The sequence below is a fragment of the Hoplias malabaricus genome, chromosome 17, assembly GCF_029633855.1.
Source record: "Hoplias malabaricus isolate fHopMal1 chromosome 17, fHopMal1.hap1, whole genome shotgun sequence".
Taxonomy (NCBI): Eukaryota; Metazoa; Chordata; class Actinopteri; order Characiformes; family Erythrinidae; genus Hoplias; species Hoplias malabaricus.
The window spans coordinates 1880859-1904405 of record NC_089816.1 but is presented as its reverse complement, the minus strand read 5'-3'; the positions used below and the strand labels follow the sequence as shown (position 1 = coordinate 1904405).

Sequence of the window (23547 nt, the reverse complement as noted above, 5' to 3'; positions counted from 1 at the left end):
GACTGCTATTTTGCACTTAGTATTTATTTTTAAACAAAATGAACAAGAAAAACATTGTTGCCAGTGTTATATATTATGTACCAAGACCAGACAGAGAGCCGACACTTGCGGATCATAGTAAAAGAGTTTATTTACACAAGTCAAAAAGAGAAGTCAAAAAACAAGCAAGGGTCAAACACAGGGAGCAAACAGTACTTCAGGGATGTAGCAATAAGCGTAGTCACAAATCAGGGTCCAAATATCAAAGAATACAAGCAATGCCAGAGGGATGATGCAAAAGATGTAAACCGAAGGAACAAACAAGTAGTAGTCAACAAGATATCTGGACAGGTTTCAGGAGACCAATTTGTATGCTTGGACAAACCACAGCGATACTCGACAAGGGACAATGCAGGGAATGGAGTATATATAGGAGTACAAACAGGTGTGCATGATTAGAATTCTGGTGATTGAGACCGGTGTAGTCATGTGACTGTCTGGTGCATTCTGGGATATGGAGTCTTGGGATGCAGTCGTGACATTATGAACAAAACGTTGTGCTCCTTTTTTAATTTCTGCATTTATTAATCTTGCCCTCCTCATTTACTGTACAACACAATCACATAATAAAAACCACATGGAAACAAATACATTGATATGAAACACTTCTCCAAATCTTCCAAGTAAAAAGGAAAAAAAAGTATATATGTCTCCCCCAACTCCTCACACTTCAGTCCCACCAGACCAAGGAAACGACAGGTTCACCAGAATTCAGTCTCCAAATGTTTTATTTACTCCAAGTTGACAATGGAAGCAAAACTTTAGGAGTGGTCTAAGCCTAAAGTAAACAAATCCCATTCCACCCAACATATATAACTTACCTACCCAAAACCATAAAGAAAGAAAATACAAAAACATTACCTTACTCCCTAACATAAACAGAATGCAATTCAACCCCTTTATAAAAATAAATAAGGCTACACCCCCTACAGCTTCCAAATGAGTAGGATAACTATTAGGTTAACACCACATTAGACAGCTGACTCACACACAATAGCATGAGCTGAATCACAAACAATAGCATGTTCACAGATGCACATACACACAAGCCTTAGTCTGGCAGGAAGAAGCAATGACCAGGAGGAAGAGGAGGAGCTTCTTTCAGTCATCCAGCAGGGCTTTATATCTGTTCCGCCTTAAATCTGTCAGCCAACCAGAGCACGGTTCCAGCAGCAAATCAGCAGCAGCACCTGTGGCATTTACTCAGAGCAGAGAAACACAACACATAAGTCACCAGACATAACACAAGGGTATGTATTTTGTGCTTTCCTGTTTTTGAAATGCCAGGAACACCTCTGTGACAATAGCTAATGGTGGTCTAGCAAAACTAGGCTTGCCTAGTTTTTTTTTTTTTTTTTCTTGTCTAGGTTTGTTTATGAGCCAATAGGGTGTGTGTGTGTGCAGATGTGTGGCGAAAGGTTTGTGGACACATGCTCATCCAAAATGTCTTCAGAAAAGGTGTTTAATTTGCATTTGTTAATTTCTTGTTAAACTAACAGATTATGTCTGAGAAGGTTTTACACTAGATGTTACTGTGAATATTTGAATGTATTAGTGACGTCAATTACTGATGTTGGGTGATTATTTTAAGATCACACATCATCACATCTGTACTGGATGGAGAGCCAGAAAAACATGCAGATACCCAGAGAAGGTGACTTTGTACCCCTCTGGTACACTATTGGCATTAAACATGTTGATCTTAGGATCTTGTGCAGCAGTTCTCCTGCCTGCCACAGTCTTGGAATTACTTGTCAAATTTCCACATCAAATGAAGAATTATTTGTGAAGTAGGTTAGCAAATGGTGAACAAGCTTGCACCCAATTTAAATGCCCCAGATGAAAACCGTAGTGCTCAAAGGTTGCTCATTGATGTCTCAGGAGATTTAATGGTGCTTCTCCTAAATTTCATCAGCATCAATCAAACAAGAGACATGAAACACTTATGTCCTGATAAAAATTTATTTATATACTGCATCAAAACTGAGTATTTTTTCGGCTCTTAGTGCCGATGAGAAATTGCTGAGTTCCTGTCTTTTGTGCAGAGTGCTATCTCAGCAAAAATTAGCACAGTGTGAGACTTTACTGCACTAAAAATCAAGAGAAGACACAGATTGCTCATCTAAGCAAAATACATCTACATTCTCATTCTCAGTTTGTACTCAGTGTTGTCTCAGAAAAAGTACTGCATTGAAAAAATACAAGAGATATTAAGGAGAAACACAGGAGACTACAAGGATAAATATGAGATATCCACAGGAGACTACGGAGACATAATAAGATTTTACCACAGGTTTTTTCTGTCTTCAGCACACACAAACCTCTAAAATATTTAACATATTTCTTATAACAAGATGGAAAATAAGTTATGCCCACCATGGAAAAAGAACCAAACGTTAATTTTACAGAACGTCACACTTCATTACTCTGTGATCACATGATTAAGTCCAATCTAAATTGCTCACAGAGAGGATGACTGGAATCTAATCTCATACAAGGATGTGGTTGTATGTGACATGAAATTAAAGCATTCAAAAATGGTAATCAAAAGTACACGAGAACAAGCTGTGATTAAATTGTGCACTTGTGAAAATGAAGGCTACGCGATCAAAATACGGTGAGGCAGAGGTCACGTAATTACAGCTAAATTTATGCATTTCAATTTTTTTGCCTCTTAATATGAGAAAAAAAATACACCACATACACACAAAAAAGCATCACATAATTTCAATTAAGCTCCCAATTTTAAAAAATGCTCATCTTCATTTACTCAATAATTCATCCAATTTTTCATAAATATGCATGTGGCATGCTGCATCTCCAAACTAATAAACTGAAAAATAGTCTTACTCTGCTCCTGTCAGTTATCTCATACACACCATTAGAGCAACAGATTCTCAGAAACTCTCAGAAATGAGAATGAGGGCCCAGGTTATGAGGGTACAGAAGAAGAAGAGGGTTCATAAAGTTAACTAACCTGCACCCAATTCCAAATTCCCAGTCGTAGTGTTTAGTTTTTCATTTTGCTGAAGATATGTGCTCTGTACATGTAAAGGTTTCTGCTTTCAAGGTAATCCACAGTCTGTGATACAGTTTTAATGTTTAAAACTTCACGCAAGTTACAGCATCAACCAAATTTATGTGCAGCTCTCCCGGCCCAGCACATAATTGTGGGTTGTTTTGATTCAGAGGAAACATGGCGCAGTGAGTGGCGTGGTGCCCAGTCTCATCTCCCTGTCCTGATTTCACTCAAGGACCCTCGATACCAGGGAAGGTTAAATCAGGATTAGGATTTAAGACTGGGCACCACACTGGAGCTCCTGATAACTGCACAGTAAACTAATATTAAACTTTTGTTTTCTTGTAAAAAAAAATATGCAGAAATATACTGGTGTAGTCATTTTGTTTAATATTTAATGACAAAAAAAAAAGCCAAACCAAAAAAATTGAAAAACAAGTTGGAATGGAGCACAACACTATATGGTGCTATAATTATAGTCATACGGTTTTCTTTCCCCCACCTTAAATTGAGACTAAATTTCTGAGACTCTTTCTACCTTAAACATTATTCAATAACATTCTGTCTCCAGGGGCGGCACGGTGGCGCAGCAGGTAGTGGCGCAGTCACACAGCTCCAGGGGCCTGGAGGTTGTGGGTTCGATTCCCGCTCCGGGTGACTGTCTGTGAGGAGTTGGTGTGTGGGTTTCCTCCGGGTGCTCCGGTTTCCTCCCACAGTCCAAAAACACATGTTGCAGGTGGATTGGCGACTCGAAAGTGTCCGTAGGTGTGAGTGTGTGAGTGAATGTGTGTGTGTCTGTGTTGCCCTGTGAAGGACTGGAGTCCCCTCCAGGGTGTATTCCCGCCTTGCGCCCAATGATTCCAGGTAGGCTCTGGACCCCCCGCGACCCTAAATGGGATAAGCGGTTACAGATAATGGATGGATGGATTCTGTCTCCAACATTAGGTTCCACTATAAACCATTCAATTGCATTCTCTTTTGTACGCCAGAAACAAATTAAAGGTTTATATCGGTTATGATTAAACCTAACAATGATTAATATTTTATAATTAATCTCCTATGACTTTTACAGCTTTACAGAAGGCAAACTGAAAATAAGACTGCTGATTGTAGACCTTGTCCACACAGATCTGATTTTTTTTTAAAAAGACGTATTTTGCCTTCCGTCCACATGAAAACAGTGTTTTAGGTCACAGAACACAGAGTCTTTCGAAAGCGCTCTCCAAGTTGATTTTGGAAAATGCTGTTGTCACTGTTCTCGTGTGGATGAGGATGAGGTTATTTTCTGAAACACTTACATCACACAACGGAGTGTCTGATACTTTCAGTGCACTAAGCACACTTCATTGTTCTCCTTTTCCCTGATTTTTGTGAAACTGCAACAACAACAACAACAAAATCTCAAAGAAAAAAAAACCTGTTTTGCAGTTTGTGGGATAGTAGGCTCTAGATTACTTTTTGTTGAGATTTCTCTTCATAATATATCCATTTTAACAATGATTAAAACAACTAATAATATGGAGACAGAAAAAATGCAATGAGAATGTTTATCTTTTCTATTGGGTATATTTAGTAGACATGTATTTCAGGGTTATGTTTTTAAAATCTTTCCGAAATTTCAGAGAAATTATCTTATTTGGTTATCTTACCTAAATATGCTTCATTTACACAGATATAGCCATCAAAACCAGGACAACCGAACATGCCAACACCTTCTTCCCCAGAGCTGTAGCACTCATCAACAACAGTTGACACCTTGCACTTTACCCAAGAACCTACACCTTACTTGTGTTATATCTGCACAACTATAAAGAATTAAAAAAACTCATTCCTGTTTTATAACTCTGTAATATCCTGTATATTATAGCTTTTATAGCACATTTATAGTGTGCAGAGACCGGCATACAGACAACATACTGTCATCTGCATGTGTACTAATATCACTCATCCATTTTAGCCCCTTGCACATGACACTTTTTGCTCACTTTATTGATACTGTATTCTGGATTCACTTAGTTTGGTACTTGTTAGTAGTCTCTGTGCCTGTCTGGCTTGTTTTGTGTGTTACATGTTATACATTTGTACACTCACCAAGACAAATTCCTTTTATGTCCAACATACTTGACAAAATAAAGTGATTCTGACTCTGATATAGGTGGCATGGTCTGGGTTCCGATTTTGTTTATAAGATTATGATGCCTTGATCACTAACTCTCATGTTCACCATTCTAGGATATCACAAATACATGCATGTCAAAAACCTTAGGGTTTAGGGCAAGAATCTGGATAGGGGCTGTTTATAAACTGTATACAGTGACATTCTCAGTGGGGTTCAGGAGAGGTCTTCATGATTGGCGTCAATAAATTGTTTGCGGTTTAAGCACCAAATGTTCTCTGGAATCCTCCTATTATTATTATTACTATTATTATTATTATTATTATTATTATTATTATTACTAGCATCTCTACGTAGCACACTCACACCAAGCCTTATGTATTTGAGGAGCCTTTACTTTAAACCTTACAGACCTCTAACCATTTGCATCATGACCATGTCATTTTCTAACCTGTCTTATAAAATGTTTATTTTAAAGAAATGGGGCTAAGAAACTTGTGGGCGCAAGGGCAGAAAGTCTGGTCTTTGTAGAAAAGAACAGGGGATATATGGTAATGGCAGACAACCTAAAAGGTGCAATTTATTAGTGCAATACCACCCTTAAATGAATAAAAGTGAATGGAGAGCCTAAAAAAGCCAATTCCTTTAAGTACATTTTTGAAAACAAATCTTGAAGGCCTGGAATAAGCAGAGCTGATTCTGTCCCAAACTAAAAAAAGCTAGAGAACTGTCATTCACCATCTACGGAAGCCTGGATGAGGACATCTCTGAGCAGAGCCAGGTAACAAGGTTCCGGTCAGATCACTGAGCTCCGTCTCTAACCTTGACGACAGGGATGGGGTCCATGCATTATTAATGTTCCATCGTCCCGCTGCGAGAGACACGGGCCTTCAGTGAGACACAGGAGCCTTCAGTGGCGCAGAGGTGAGGAGCTCTGTGAATAAACCAGCACATGGACACTGACAGAGCCTCGTTCCATTAACACAGATATACACACACAGATTTAACCCTTTCACAGCAAACAATGCTCTCTTGGTGAGTGAAATCTTGAATTTGTTCAGTATAGCACACACACATTTTATTTATATATATATATATATATATTTTTTATTATATTATATTATTCTTATTATGAGTATGCTGGAAGTATAAGATTAAAAAAAGAAAAAGCTACAATATTAGTGATGTGACATATAGAAAATTCATGCTGTGTGTACACAATTAGCACAACTAATACTACAGTTTCTTAATTAAAATAAATGTTGACCAAATAGATGTCCTTTTTTGTTGTTTTTAAACGTTACACTTTACATTTACATTTACATTTATGCATTTGGCAGATGCTTTTATCCAAAGCGACTTACAAAAGAGGATCTAACTTTCAAACTACAGCACATTTTATACAAATTACTTTACATTGAGTGCAATATGCAGGAGGTAATAAGTGCATTAAAGAAAGACTTTCAGTGCAAGAAATACTCTCGGAAGAGCTGGGTCTTCAAGGATTTCTTGAATGCGGAGAGGGTTCCTGTTGCTCTGATGGTGCTTGGAAGCTCGTTCCACCAGCGTGGTACCAGAGATGAGAACAGCCTCGACTGACCTGTACGGGGGGTTGGTCGTGTTAGTTGGTGCTCCTTTGAGAAACGGAGAGGGCAGGCGCTAACGTATGGTTTTAAGAGTCTATTGAGGAAGATGGGAGCAGAACCAGTGAATACTCTGAAGGCCATCATTAGTGATTTAAATTTGATGCGAGCAGCTAAGGGTAGCCAATGCAGCTCAACTAATAGGGGTGTGACATGTGCTCTTTTAGGCTGGTTGAAAACCAGGCGTGCTGCAGCATTCTTTTATAGCGTCTTTCTAGAAAACCAAGGGCGCTTTACAATCAACACTCAACATTCAATCCACACACACACTGGCGAGAAGTGGCAGCCAAATGTCCACCTGGAGGACTGCATCGGGCACTAGGGTTTCACCCAGGACAGAGCACCAATCCATATCTGGGCACACACACATTCACTCACACAAACAGACGTTCATTCATATACACACTCACTCACTCACACCAGGACAGTTATTAGAAAAGCCAATTCACCTAACCTCCATGTTTTTGGACTGTGGGAGGAAAGTGGAGACCCTGGAGGAAACCCACACAGACATGGGATGAACATGGAAATTCCACTTTTAAAAGCCGTCTAGTGACCTGCCAATGTGTGAAAGCTACTTGTCATTTAGTACCATGATTTTTAACAATAGAAAATACAGCAACGCAATAAAAAGAGCACACACTAATGGATGTTGTTAACACAGTAAAGAAAACAAATAAATAAAAGAACAATCAAGTCAAACATAATTAATCCCATATAGTGGTGGTTTCCTAGACAAGGATGAAGCCTAGTCCTGGACTATATCCTCCTTTCAATGGAGAAACACAGCTGAAAATGCTGTGTAGTGCAGGACTAGGCTTAATCCCTATCTGGAAAACCACCCCATAGGGTATGGTAATAAACAAGTTATGTGTACAAAAATGTCATGAATTACTTCTTTATTTGTTTATTTGTTTAATTATTTCATCCTGAAGTAAGGATGCAACATGTACAGAAAGACCGGTTTAATCATATGGACTTGTTAAGGCTCAAAAACACTCTACCTGTGAATTCATGACTTGTCGTGGTGTATTGTTACACAATTACTTTGAGAGGGTTTGGGAACGTCTCATTTAAATTGCAAAAGTATGTCTTGATTACCACATTCAGCCCTGTGCAGTTGTACAGGAAAAGAAAGTACAACATCAGCGCCTCTTTGGGCATTCTGTTTTCTTCTTAGGGTAATTAAAGCAATGCCTTTGGAGCAGGGGAGCCAATTAAACCGCGCTCAATGGAACGTGTACCATAAAACGAGCTCTCCTGTTATAGCAGCAATGATAATTCAGCTCTGAATTGGAGTGCTACAACAATAATGCTTTCAGCTTCAATTACACGTGTGATCTAAATGTACGCTATATGGCCACCTGCACATCTAGCATATCTTCTCAAATGAAGAGGATTAACAAGTAGTTTGCACCCTGTTTGCTGCAGTAACAATCTCTGAATTTTTGGGGAATATTGTTCTGAATGTGTCTCTGCATCCAATCACAAGAGCCTCGTACCAAATCTGGATGGTTAGTTCTGGACCACAAAGTATTAATTGGAAATGTGTTCCTCTTTGGTGCTCTAACAGCTTCACCTTTTCTGAGAATGGTGTGTGATCATATTCATTCAATAAACATCTGGAGTGCTGATAATTTTGGATAATTATTTCTGGATACCAACTAATATCAAGTGTTTTGGATGGTGTTCCATCACTCCGGAGAACACAGCCCAATGGTGGTGAGATTTTTGCCAACCTAACCAACAGATTCTCATTCCCAACTCATGAAAATTAGCAGCTTTGTCAAGATCATGTATGGACATGGTAGGGGGCCATTAGCATCATACATTGACATGAAAGGTAGGCTAAAAAATGAAGTAAATTGAGTAAGTTAAGAACAAGGCCAAAAAGATCATTCATGTGCATTTAAGAGAGCCATCGGATGGGGCATTGTGGGAGCTCACTGACAGTGATGTGTGGGACTTATTTTATTTTAACTATAGGTAGAATTCAGTGCCTTTTGTTACGTAGAACCCATTGATTGTCTCCCCCACATTCATATTGAATTAACCCTTTTTCTCCCAACATTTTGAGTTATCAAATCACACACCTGATCAAAGTTGTGTGTATTTACATATCACATTAAGGGGGGTCTGGGGTGGGTGAACCTCCTGTACTTACCCAAACAACTATTGATGTATTGTAAGACCAAGATAGTATATAAATTTACAACAGATATCACACTCTGAAAACGGGTGTGGGAAAAAACACAAGCCCAATAACCCAACGCAGTTGTGAGTTTAGTGCTACGTTTGGGTTAAAAGATACTCAGAAAACCCTTCACTTGAGTTTATGCTCACAGGTATGAGGCTTTATTTCTAAATGTATTTGATTTGAGCTCGACTTTGCTGGAAAATCATCTGCTGTAGTGTGCTAAACCAAAAGTGTCTGTTAGCTGACCAGCTGTGCTTCTAAACAGTGTAGAACTGTCTTATTTTACTTATTTTCAAAAATGTTCTGTTCCTCCAGCAACAAGTCGCTGAAATTTGCTCTCTCAGAAACAGATTGTTATTGTCAACATGTCTGTGAGCCATGTCAGGCTGTGCTGAGCTAAACAGCACATACAAACACTAAGAAATCGCTTAGTTCGACTTTGGGCTCACAAATATGACACTCAACACAACCCAAAAACTGGGAACACCAAGCCACTGTGCTGCCCACCCCGATTTAGACTGTCCTGGGAGTGCACTGCTACTTCAAGTATAAAATACATTATATATTCTTCTTGAAACACCATATAAGCATCATATGTTGCTAAGAACTGTATTTAATGTGTGAAAAGCAGTGCAGTTTTGTGAAAACTAAAGTCAAAACCAAATAACACAGGCCAAACCATAAAGTTCCCAAAACCAAGTCCCTTTTGGACAAAGTTTCAAAACCTAACCCTAAACCTAACGCTAACCCTCGCTGTAATCCTAACCCCCTATTTCTAAAACCTAACCTTACCTTAAGCAATAGCAGTTTAAATCATAAGCAGCAGTATTATTGAAATACAGCACACATAAATAAAATACAGATTTGCAAGGGCAAGCTCAGCTTTTTACCAAGGTAAAGCATTCACAGCCTTGAATATTTATGTGAGTTTAAAGTGATATTTGAAACACACTACAGAAGGGAGATTATGGACCATTCTGAGTGTACAGCAGGGCTGGCAAAGTTCAACGACATTTGGTACATGTGTTAGTTTTGAAATCCAAGGTACAGATGTTAAAAGCGGGTTAAAATGTGAGGTTTTATTCTGAAATGCAAGGGTATGTGACTATGGCAATGGCGTGCATGGTGATGTTAGGCACAGGATTTACCCATACACTTCACAGATTATAAAAGTATAGGCTTATTCACATAAGTATGATTTTTTCATATTGGAAAATAAATAAATTAATGCTGGGACCGTATTATATAAAAATAATAAAAAATGTAAAAACTGTACATAGTGGAACCTTCACACAATGTCTGAGTCATTTTTGAAATTGTGGGAAGACACTGGAAAATGAAGAAGAAATGAATTCATTGAGTAGGAGTGATGATGAATATTTAATTTTACTTTAAGCACTGCAACTTAACGACACACACACACTGAATTCACTCTAGTCTACAGAACAATATGAGGAGTTCAGCAGTGTTTCTGTAGGTCAGTGGGAGAGTTTGAGGCTCTGCTTCTACATGTCGCTCCTCTCATTAAAAAGGATTATGTTTCCTTTAACCACCGCATTTTTATAGTCAGCATATTGATTGTTCTTTAAGCTTTTGTGTTCTGCTACAACAAAATGAGCTGTTCAGACACTTGCTCATTCTTCATGCTCATTTATTTGGTCTGCAACCATGACAACGGCAGCCCAATTGGTCAGCCTGATTTTAAAGCATCTGAACAATGAGGAAAATAGAACAGGATCTAATCCAAAATTTGATGCATCTTCGCACTCCGTCAGTTTCAGGCACCATTAATATACGTCTGTTTTTTTTTCTGTGAAAATTGGAATCTTAAAACTACTACAGCCAGACAGTGCACTGGTTTTGATATAGCCCTACATACAACAGACTGAAACTGCAGAAACAATTATTTTATGACATAAATTATACAATAACTAAGTTGTAGGGAGCCTTTTGAGATTCAGCACATGACCTGGTCTTAGTACATTTTTTGACTAGCCAATATTTAGCTTTGACATTTGATTGCACAAAATGGCAGAGTTTTGCACACAATAAATACAATACTTAGCCATATGTAATGTTTAAATAGAGGCCTTTTTAATTAAAGTAGCAGTACAGTCCTAGAACTGATTAACCACAAACCGTTTGAACGTAGGCTAATTTTGGCTACTCACTTTGGGTCTCACTTTGTTTCATATTTTCTATGGTATTATACACAGTGTGTGCTAACTATTGAACATTAGCTGAATTCACCTGTTAGCTGTATATTTATTTTGAAATTAAAAACCATAAAATGCATTACAGCGAATCATCTATGTGCAGGGCTACCCGGCAAAGCAAGTTATTGAATGCCCTGGCAGACATCCGAAAGTACTGAAAATGACGTTTGTTATCAGTGTCCCTCATTGGTAAGATAAATGTATCAAATGATCAGTCCAAATGTTGCACAGTATTTCATGGCCTCACAGACCACCGCCATCTAGAATGCTGCCTTTTTCATCATTGATTTAAATAGAGAACTACAAGTTCCTCCACCGCAGCCATGTTTGATATTTACTCTGAACTGCCCTCTACTGGATATGTTGCTCAACAATCATGTCAACAGAGCTGACACAAGGAAGAATGTGGGCAGTGACAGTTATATTGCTTGAAGCGCACACATACATGTCTGTACACAGAGGGAGTATAAATAAGTCTTTAGCGTTTCAGAGGAGAAAACAGATATTTTCTCATGACCTCCCATGAATCTGGATCCAAAAAATAAATAAATAAATAAAATAAAAATCTAAGAAAATACGCAACGATTTCTCTGGGGTGAGCGGACATGTGGATTGGGCTGGAGGAAGGTAATGCTGTTAACTCCCTGGACTCTGCAGAGACAGAAAGAGCATCTGCTGGGCAGATAAAGGCCACAGTCACAGGCTCAGTCTCTCCAAACCCTGGTTTTGGCATTTACCGTATCGATTAGGATCCCAAGGAGTCTGCAGTCCACTGTGATAAGAGCTGAAATGGCTAGGTCTTCAGAACCAGGAGGCTTATATGTGGGGGTGGTGCTTATAAAAACAAAAAAAAAAAGAAAAAAACACAGAAATATTCCTTTTGGCTCGACGTCTTGTCTATGTGAATAAATTGCCACCTTGAATCTGTCCAGCCCCAGCCGACCCCTGCGGTTTTTTATTAGCCATGTCATTGGAAATTGACAGCTATTTTTATTTTTTTTTTTGGTTTTGTTTTGTTTTTTATCTGAGGGTGAATAGGGCTCTTGCGTAATGGCTTCCTATCTCTCTCTTCATATAAAGATGAGAAAGATTGAGAATGATGAGAAATGGAGCTGCTCTTTTGTTATTTTCTACTTATGAGCTGGAAAGATGAACAAAAAGAAGGATCCCTGCAACATGTAAACATGCCAAAATTTTTCAGCTACTCAGCTCATTGCTAAGTGCGGGCCAGAGAGGTATAAAGCCCACCGACACTGGATTATGCACCCTCTGGATGATGAGAGGGATCTCTATTCGGTACCTTTAGGATGAGCTGAAGGTGTGTTGAAGCAAATCATCATCCAACCTGAAGTGAGTGCAATCAAATCTTCAAGGCAACGTTCCAACATTTAGTGTTAAAGGCAACGTAGATCATTCTGGAGAACTCCTGTTCTCACAGGAAAGCAAACTTCCCCACCAGTTTATGTTCATTCTGGAGTATTTTTTACTACATATTCGCGTATGCATCAGGGTTGCCTCGTGTATCCAGCATCCATTTGGTGCATCGGTCGTGCACAGCCTCATAAAATACATGCTATGCTATGCAGGGTGCTGTACACCAGTAAGTGGTAGGGGCAGTGCAGGCAATCAACCGAATCACAATTGAGAAATATTTTGAAGAACATGGGAACAGTTGTGTTCATGATGCATGGCCAAGCAGCAAGTATAGATCTAGCTTAAGAATCTGACGGTAGCTCATTTGTGAAGTTTAATTTGCCTGCAACTTTTTATTCACTCTTTGAATTACCCTAAACTCAGACTGTTTCATTTTGTAGAACCTTTGGTATGTGCTTACTGTCATTTAGTTAGTGGCCTCCTGAATTTGGAGTCTGTTCCTTCTTAAGTAATGCATCTGTAACAGCAAAAATAAGTCAATACCCACCTAACGAGCCTGAATAGAGCAACATCCTCATCTTCTCCACCTATACACCTGCAGATGTCTTTTCTCTGCCCTGCCCTCATCAGCAAAGTAGTGAGAGAACTCCTGAGCCATTTTGGACGAAGACAATTTTTTAAATTTCCCATTTAATGAGCCAAGGCTGAGTACAAACACCACACACTTTTCCAGCATACAAACAGACCAGAGAGCTTGCAATTGGTGAGGAAACCTTCCTTTGAATTTACTTAACATTATGAGCATCATAATTAACCTCTCCCAGATGAGTGAGTGATACTGTAACAAAATAAATAAATAGATATTTCCCAATTATTCATTCGTTCATTCATTCATTATCTGTAGCCGCTTATCCAGTATCTCACAATTAATACACTTCATTTCAGAACAAAAAACTCTTGACCATGTAGTGAATCAAAGCTCACCCTGAGATACTGATAGATTTGCTCCTTGATTTGATGACAGTGATTCTATTTTGTTTGTATTTACCTCCTTCTCCATCTATGTGAACAATTCACAAGCCCCATCTGTCCCTTGCACATTTTCACCTTTCAATTTGCAAAATGCTCTGAGTTTCTGGAGTATTTTCTGTGCTGACATCTCAGTACTGTTTGGAATGGATAGACTCTGCTCTGTGGTGTGTTGTTTTCTGAGTGAGGAGATTAACAATATCAGCCTCAGTCTCTCCTTTAATGTCAGAGTCTCTTTGATTTGAGGTGTTATCACTCAGCTCGATAGAGAGGAGACGCTGTTTTTTTTTTTTTTCTGTACGTAATTGTTAATGTGCCGTGGCACCAGGCGATGACACATGCAGCTCTCTCCAAGGCTTTATAATTATCCATACACGTTGAGATAAATCACACCTTGGCACACACATATAAACACACAAATGTTCCAGCTGTGCTGCACGGAGCTATTCCTTCTGCGTTCCTTAAAGCTACCTGTAAGGCCATGGAGGGGGTAATGGAGGTCTGCCTGGGCCCTGTCACTTCATGCTCTCTCACCCCAGGGAATGCTGCTGAGAAAGTAATGACCAAGGCTGCCAGATGTAGCAGTCACTTTTAATCAAGTGTTCTGCTGTCACTCGCGCAGTATTGATCCGTGAGAAAGTCCCCAGGCAGCCGGCCATCTCGCCTGTTTTTGCCCACAACAACTTTCCACTTGCCTTTCGAACATCTCCCCGAGTGACCGTACGTCTGAGCCGAGTTAATCATACGCCAGACACACCTGCTACTATAAACAAGACGAGACAAGGTTAGTCCTCTTCCCCAACACTGTATTATCTCCGACTTTACACATTCACACTCCCTTAAAATGTGAGCATACAGTTTTGTGGTCTAGGTTTTGTAGTTTGGGTTTAATGACTCCAAATACAAGTCTAGACTTCTGTACATCGGCCTGTTAGAGCTACAGAGTACACAGAAACAAATATAACAATCAAGATCAATCAGATATGGGTAGAGTTGCAAAAAATGACTAATATACAGTACACTAAGTATTGTTACTTACATAAATACATAAAAAAGCCAGGAATATTGGTACTTAATAAATACAGCAGCAGCTAATGTATTAGTTGACAGCATGCTCTTTACCACCCAAAGACAACAGCAGAGAATGCAAAAATTAAGGTAGAATAAAACAAATGTGCATGTGTATTTTTGTATGTTATGCTTTTAAGTTTGCATTTTTTTTAATATTGCAAAATTCATTGGGCCACTGGGCTGTTTCTGTTGATTTTTGATAGCATAAAGGAAAGGTTTGAGGAAAAGACATAAGATCCCACATTCAGTGCTTGTGTTATGTTTCTAATTCAATTGTTCTTCAAATTGGGAAAATGAAGCGTCCTCTTTCACATTGTGGGGGAATAATTTACTTGTGGATATTTGTTCAGAGCAAATATTCCAAAAAATGAATTATTTAATGTTTTATTTATTGCATTTATTGCCTCATGTACTGTACTCTAGCTACTGCTCCTTATTATATTTGCAGACATTCATTATGTTTCTATGATGCATTGAACTAATGGAGTCATTCATATTCTGGATGCACTTGCTAAACATGACAAGGTTAGTCCTCCTCCCAAACACTGAATTATCTCTCTTCACACTTTCACACTCTTAAGGGACGAGTATGTGGGTTTTGCAGTTACCCATGACACGGAATTATTTTCATGAGTCATTTAGCCACAGTGAAGTACAGTGGAAAGTTGCTCTGAGGTGGAAGAATTTGCTCCAAAAACGTGAAGTGGCTTGTGGAGGTGGTTTGATTACAAATTTCAGATGTACAATAAACCATGTAATTATGTTAGAAATTAAAGAAGCCTTTAATATTATTAATGTATATTAAATATATTTAATTTAATATAATTCATATTAATATAACACAGATTTTGTTGCAATAGTTTGATTTTGAATTAATGCTTATGTTAAGTATTTTTCAGTGTATTGTTCATATCGCCAAGAATATTGTTATTGCCAAAATACCCTGAAATATTGTGATATCATATTAGGGCCATATCGCCCACCCCTAGACTTGATACAGTGGCAAATGCTTCATTTCAGCTTGTGGAAGCTAGACATAAATCAGCCAACTACAGCTTGCTGCAAATGTAACAGCCAGACTCAATCAAAACAAACTGTTATAATTCTACATCTGAAGGATGCACCAAATGTTAATAATTATGGGAGGATTATTTCTATGACATGCAGAGATTTTTACCCCACACCCTCTCAACCCCTTTAAATCTGCCCATGATTTAATACAAATCTAAGTGGAATAAATGTGCTCCTTATTTTTCCCTAGCTCCCCAGTGTTAAACTCACCAGGGTTTGGCAGAAAGTCTGTTCTGTATAATGTCCACTCTTCCATAGAGAAATATCCACAGTAGTATAAACCTGATTAGAAGCACGTCTGTGGCTGGCGATGCACACCGCATACAACTGAAATATCTCTCATTGACGAGAGCAAGAACTCCAATTTCTTCACACTCCTGCAGTTATTTAATTCACTTGAAAAGTAACAAACTTAGATCTGAGCCTTGCTCTCACTTAACTGAGATCAGATGTATGATTCCAGTTCAGTGGTGCGTCTGCCATGCCACCAGAGTCTGAAAACTGAGGTCACTGACTAGAAATATGAGAAATATGATGAAGATGGGCTTCGAAATTGACATGTGCAGATGTTCACAGTCTGTATGATCTTTTCTACATTAGATAAAAGTAAAATGTTTATAGGCAGCAGCTCATCCATCATTTCTTCTGAAATGTAGAGTTTGTTTCTCATTGCTGAAGTAATAATCTCTACTCTTCTGGAAAGACTGGGTATTCACTAGGTATTAGAACATTGCTGTAAGGGTTTGATTGTATGGCAGCCACATAAACATTAGTATGGTCAGTTAGTAATGCTGGATAACAATCATGAATCCAAATAGCACCGCTTTAGAATAAGACTGCTCTTATAAACGCATATTAATTGGTAATTAATGTTTTGGTTGTAAAGACATTAACAGAATGCAAATCTTTCCAGAATTTAATTTTTAGGATTATTTTAAAATTATTCTCAGTTACAGTTTATTTTTTACCCTTTTTGTCAAAATAATCTTCACATGATGAGCACAGTGCTGTGTGCTTTCAACAATTGTATTTCCTGCACTGGACACTGGATGCTGGTTTTATAATATTACTGAGAGGGGCTCATTGCTTGTTGATTGGCTGCAGGTGTAGATAAGCCAGCCTAGATTTCCATGGTTCAGCTCCTCTTGATAGTAGCTGTGTTTCATAGTTTTTATCTAATGAAGAGGCATCGATGACACATTCATCCTCCGAATTGTCATTCATTAATTTTCTGAAAGTGCTCCATCCCATTCAGGGCCGGAGCCTACAGAGCATCCCTGGGAACAAAACAGGAACATACCCTGAATGAGGCACCAGTTCAGCGATTCCACAGAAGAAGCACCTTTGCTTCCATAAAGTATATTTGTTTAAGAGGTGTGTGGGAAGAAACTTTTAAAGGTTTAAAAATCCATCACTTGATTTTAAGGTTCTTCACCCATTTAAACATATTAGCAAAAATGGTTCTTCTATGGGGCCGGAACAGTGGCGCAGCAGGTAGTGTCACAGTCACACAGCTCCAGGGGCCTGGAGGTTGTGGGTTCAAATCCCGCTCCGGGTGACTGTCTGTGAGGAGTGTGGTGTGTTCTCTCTGTGTCTGCGTGGGTTTCCTCCGGGTGACTGTCTGTGAGGAGTGTGGTGTGTTCTCCCTGTGTCTGCGTAGGTTTCCTCCGGGTGACTGTCTGTGAGGAGTTGGTGTGTTCTCCCCGTGTCTGCGTGGGTTTCCTCCGGGTGACTGTCTGTGAGGAGTGTGGTGTGTTCTCCCTGTGTCTGCGTGGGTTTCCTCCGGGTGATTGTCTGTGAGGAGTTGGTGTGTAATAACAAAAAGTCCAACAAATTAATTCAGTGAAGCAAAACAGAAGCAAACTCAAACGTGGGAATGTGTCATGTTCACATATAACATAATTGGAGGGTTAAAAAAAAACAATTAAAATCAGATATTATAACACACACAGAAATGGCAACTCTGACTGGTCATTTGCCAAGTAATGAACCCCCTTCCATCTCTACTGATAAACCTCAGGCCTTGCTGGATACTTCACTTTGTCTTCAACATTAGTCAGCAGCCTGTCAGCTTCATTATATTTGTTAATATGTCTTTATTAATATTCAGAAGCGCCCTGTAGTGGGCCCATTGTTACTAATCAAAATGAATTAGTTGACAGTGTCAAATGGTCTTATCACACAGTCCTTCTCGGTAGTCAGTGTTTGCACCTGGAGCACAACACTCTATGGTGGCCACAAAAGCCTAAACTTGCATTTGTTTCCTGAACTCGCATGATGTTTTTTTTTTTTTTTTTAATGAAACCCACGTGTCGTTGTTTTGATGGATGTGCTTTGAGCTTTTGCAGCTCGTTTTAATTTGCAGTGCATTTGGCCTATGACGGCAATTAAAACTCAGACTAACAAGCATATAAGATCATTTCAGATTCTTTTTTTAAAAAATCACTTACAGTCTACGGAGAGGTGCTGAGAAAACCCTTAAACACTGGTAAAACTCCATATTCACTCGCTCACAATAAGTCCCTTTTCCTGCATAGTGCTAACGGGGCTTAGTGCATACTGTGTTTTGGGGCTCCTAGCACAAGGCATTTGGATGTTTCTACGTGTTGAATTCTTCGTGAATTCAAAGCTGAGGCTGGTCCCTCTTTTATTCGATGTAACTTGAGAGGGATTTGCATAAAGCTCTCAGCAGGTGGATCAAAAGTGATTGACATCACTGTATACTAATAGCGGTCGTATGGAGTTGCGCCAACGGAAGTCCAAAAATGCTTGGTGGTCACGTGACTCAAGCACACTCCAAATAGTTCCAGGAAGTTCTAAACGGCCAATTTAAATGCATAGAGAAAGTGCCCATTTTAGGTCATTAGTCTATTAGGCTATTAAAAAAGGTACATTTAAATATTACATTCAACCAGGATATTAAACCACATGCATATATTTTACCATGCACATTTAATATTACCCACATTTAATACTTTTTACCCACATTTAATAATGTACAACAACCCTAAAACCCCATCGTAGGTGTCAGCAGCAATGCCGAATGATTTTTTCCCCTCTCTATGTGGCACCAATGGACATGCGCACAAACAAACTCCTCTGATTGGTCAGAAGGGTTAATCTCCAAACAGTGCCCGCCCCCCAGTTCTACACATACAGATTTATTCTGCACCACGCTCCGTCTGATATATTTGGTGTAAATGTGAGAGCGCGCGGAAGTAGTCACGTGTGAGTGAAGAAGACAGCATTAGAGACTCGTAGCCGCAGACTGGAGCAGGTGCAGTCGCTGACAAGAGAAATATCACCCCCCAAAAAAACTAAAAAATATATATATTTCTGAGGAGACTGTCTACATATGTGTAACTCGCACTGCACAGATTCACATGTTGGTTTGCGAATGCACAAGTTTTATACAAGTGTGTGAATGTGTTATGCACCATATACACCGCTACAACTAGAGCAAAACTGTGAGACTATGATATATTTGTACTTGTGTGTGTGTGTGTGTGTGTGTGTGTTTGTTTTTGTGTATTGTCAGTACACTTGTCAGAATACACACCAACGTTGTCAGGACACATGGTAATGTCAGGACCAAAACCCATGTCCTAACTTTTCTGACCCTGCCACCATGTTCAGAATGCTCTAAAATACATGTGCTGTGAATTTCAGGAAAGTCCTAATTTTTAACTCTCATGAGGGTCAAAGTGAGGTAAGGGTGTCTAGATTTGGCTCAAAAGGGTGCGCGCTCGCAGTGGCCACTTGAGGAACTGCAGCAAAAGCCACGCACACTTTGGAAGTGACGTCAGCATAAAATGGCTTCCAGTGATCTTAAACTCATGGTTCCTGGGGATATGAGTTATAAATCAGAGCTTAATTGGCTCTCTGATTGGTTAGTGGAATCGCACTTATTGGTTCGAGAGCTTCGCGGCAAAAAAACAGGTCCCATTTTTCCCGGGAAACTGAGCGGTGGACACGAGACAAGCTTTTAAATGGTAAGTTAATGCATCTTTATTGCATCATTTTAAAGTTATGTATAATAAATTTACAATTTAAAATGTAGTTTTTTTCTGATTTATTTAATGCATTTGAAGTGGTTCTGTGGTTAAACTATTTATTTATTTATTTAATTAATTAATATACACGTTTGTTGGACTTGTTTGTTTAACCAGGCACACACCTAGACATTTTAGAGTGCTTTAGAGTGCACAGGTTTTACGCTTGGGGAGTAGAAGTTTGTTAAGTCGACGTGCAACGCGTGAAGGAAAGGTGCAGCTCCGAGAGAAAGTTTATTTAGGAGAGAGACGCCGTGGACTGCAGAGTGGGGGATGGGCGCGTGCAGCTGCGAGAGCAGAGTTGGGGCGCGTGCAGCACGGACAGAGTGGGGGATGGGCGCGTGCAGCAGAGTGGAAAAGTTTAATCACAGTTACAGAGAGAGTTGGGTGAGGGGGGCAGGGCTCGGCCACAGAGTTATTAATAAATGGTGAACAGGACAACCGCTTTTGGTCAAATTTCACATCTACATCTACATCTAGTCTAGTCTTTAATATATTTAGCCATTTACAGCCATGTTTTCTCTGTTTCTTAACCCCAACTCTGCAGCATGTTTAGTTTATTATACAAACTATGTGTTTATTGTATGTATTAAGTACGCAGTGTACAGTTTGTGTAAAGTACAGTGAGCACACTGAGAGTACAGTACAATTATAGGTGTCAGACCCTTGCTGTGGTTATTTTTTGTTACAAATAATTCCAGACTTAGTTAGAAAACTGAAATAAAGGCATGTTGTTGCCTTAAAATGTTTAGTATTCAAATCCATATTTACTCTTTTTCAGTTCATAAATTTTATGATTTAAAAACAGTATTAAGGAAAATGTTAAGCAGAAGAACGAGGCGAAATCCTGTGGCAGATGCTACAGAACATATTCTTTCCTGCGAGGACAAGCCTTGGTTTGAAGAAAGATTTATCAACTCATGTAAAGGTATGCCTGAATATTTACATTACATACTACATTTACAATAATTACAGTTATAAATATTAAACCTCAGGGGCACGTCTGTGGGGTGGGGGAAGGACATTTCTTGTAGCTTTAAAATGTTTTGATTCTAAAATTGTGTTACTGTTACAAGAAAAAAAGTTTAAAGGTTAAATTTCACATGCAGTAATTGGCTCTGTCTTAGTAGAATTGTATGTAGAATTAGATTTGTGCACCTGCAATTAAGAGTTTGTGATTGTATTTGTGGGAGAGGAGTTTGCAACTCCTGAGGAGATTTTCTCTGTGACTTCAAATTATAATAATACACATGTGACTATTTTCTCCAGTACATGTTTCACTGTCACTGGTGCTCAGGGGTTTTGCACCAAATATGCCTCCATAGTGGCACACTTTCAAAAGGAAAGAAGCATATTTTATCTTTCCGTGGTATATTTAATGTGGCGTACAAATGCAGGCTTTTACAATTTTGCATGGGACATGTCCCACATCCCTGTGGTTCCTATGCCAATTAAATTAAGACTAATACTACACCAAGCAATATAAAAAAAAATGGATTTTTTGACGCCCAGATAGAATTCAAAGAAAGTGTACATTGTTTTTCACATGACGTTGTAAGCCATTATATTTAACCAAACAGTGGGTAGGTCTTGTATGCTTGGTGTCTTTCCAATTTAATCATTTCTGCTTAAGTTCTTAAAGTTTGACATTTAATTAGAAGTTCTTAAAAATTAATTCCATTTACATTTTCCCCTTTGCTTTATTTTAGGAAGGGGAGTATTTGCTCTGGTGAAGATAGAAAGAGGAAGCTTTGTCCTTGAATACCAAGGACAACTTATTTCTCAAAAAGAGAGTTCAGAGAGACAAAAAAAATATACAGAAAAACAAAATGGGTTTTTGTTTGACTTTAAATGGAATGGGAGTAGCTGGTGGTAAGTGGCTGCCTGTTATGTAGGATATTCTAGCTTTCCTTCTTTTAGGAAATCCTAGCTGAGTTAATTTCTAACAGATAAAATTAAATTACATGAATAAATGACATACTGACATTTATTTAAGAGTCATACTTAAGTAGTTGTAATTTTAGCAGTTGGTGTTGTAATTAAATATATCTGAATTTCCTTTTTCAGCATAGATGCTGCCAAAGAAGATGGGACTTTAGGACGATTAGTAAACGATGATCACAAAAATGCAAATTGTAAAATAAAAAAAATACTGGTTAAAGGCAAGCCACATTTGTGCTTATTTGCTATGAAGGACATAGACCCAGGGCAGGAAATAACGTACAGTTATGGAGACAGCCCCTGGCCTTGGCGTTCACTGGTGAGTTTATATGATATTTTATATGAAAATATGGAACACTTTATAAAAATGCAACAAAACAAAATCTGTAACTTGTTAATTAGATTTAAAGGACAGGGAAAAGATATTCATTAAATATTTTTGTTTACTTTATGTAGTATTATTTCAACTAAACTATTTGTTAAATATAAAAAAATTGGAAATGGAAATTTGATGTCTGCAACACACAGGGGACAGAACCAAGTTTACCATCGTGATTATCATAGGAGACAGATCTAGAACACAGGCAGGTTAAGCTCATGCTGTTGGAGCACATACCAAATGAGGCATGGCATCATCCTGCTGAAATAACCATAGATTTCCTGGGGAAAGACATCATCATTTTTCTCTAAAAATAGTAATGTTCACATCCACATCAATAGAAGCTACTCACATATGCAAGCCGTCCATGTAGTGGTCACTGATGCCCTAGGAGAGGTGTAGGGTTTTGCCCGTCACTGATAAAATTTGGATGGTCCATTGTTTCAGTGGCACAGAAAACATGATTTATTTGGATTTTATATTAGGTACAGTATATTTTGAAATGTACTGCATAGAACACTATATATTTTTACAATAATTCAAAATACAAAGTGGTGAGAACCAACCTATCTTTGCTTAAAAACAATGGAAGCTTTTTACCCAATATAGATCTACTCTTGTTACCAGCTCACCTGCTTGTTATGAAATGCTTTAAGATTAAAATATATCTCGAGTGTCTATACATATTGTCCCTTTAAAAATTTGTCTCTGCGCCTGTCTTGAAAGCAGCCAATTCTAATTTTTTTTTTTATATTTACAAAATAAAAATAAAAAATAAGTAATTATAAACACATCTTCAGACAGACTTAAACATTCTAGACTTTAACACTTGAACACTGATTAAGACAATGTCTGTGTTCTCTTGCATGTCTGTCGTGTTTACATTGTCAATTTTAAAGATTACCAAAACCCTTCATGACCTGATGAGCATAAAATACTCACCACTGGGGCACAGTTAAGCATGTTGAAGCATATTGACACGAAGCAAAAAATTAGTTTTGATAAAATATTACCAAGTTTGGAATTCATGTGTTATATATTAAGCAATATCCGTATGTCCAGTCCTTATTTTATATTTGGGTGTAAGCGATGTTCATGTTGCTTCTCTTAGTCCTTATTGTTGTCATTTTGTTTTTTTCCCATGAGCAATGAAAGTAAGCAGCATGAAATGTCTGACTGGTCTTTGTCTCACACCTTGCAGGACAAAAACATTAACAAATCACCTGAAGGTCCGGATCTTTCGCTGATTTCTCATGAGCGGAGAGCAGAAATCATGGCAGCACAGGTAGAAATGGATTATCCATACACTCTATTTGGACAGCTATTTATAAACTAAGTTTAATAATAATATTAAATAACTGTCCTAATAATGATGCTCCAAGACTTTTCTGGGGTAAAAT

General features: G+C 38.5%; 1 long non-coding RNA gene across 2 annotated transcripts; it reads left to right on the top strand.

Moving 5' to 3' along the window:
* Positions 1 to 19310: 19310 nt before the first annotated feature.
* Positions 19311 to 23432, top strand: LOC136673816 (uncharacterized). Of its 2 annotated transcripts, XR_010795967.1 has the most exons (5): positions 19311 to 19767; positions 20609 to 20755; positions 21537 to 21699; positions 21895 to 22087; positions 23349 to 23432. It is a non-coding gene; the product is annotated as an uncharacterized lncRNA (long non-coding RNA). The 2 variants fall into 2 exon arrangements; XR_010795966.1 differs by having other exon boundaries at positions 19311 to 20755.
* The last annotated feature ends 115 nt before the right edge of the window (positions 23433 to 23547 follow it).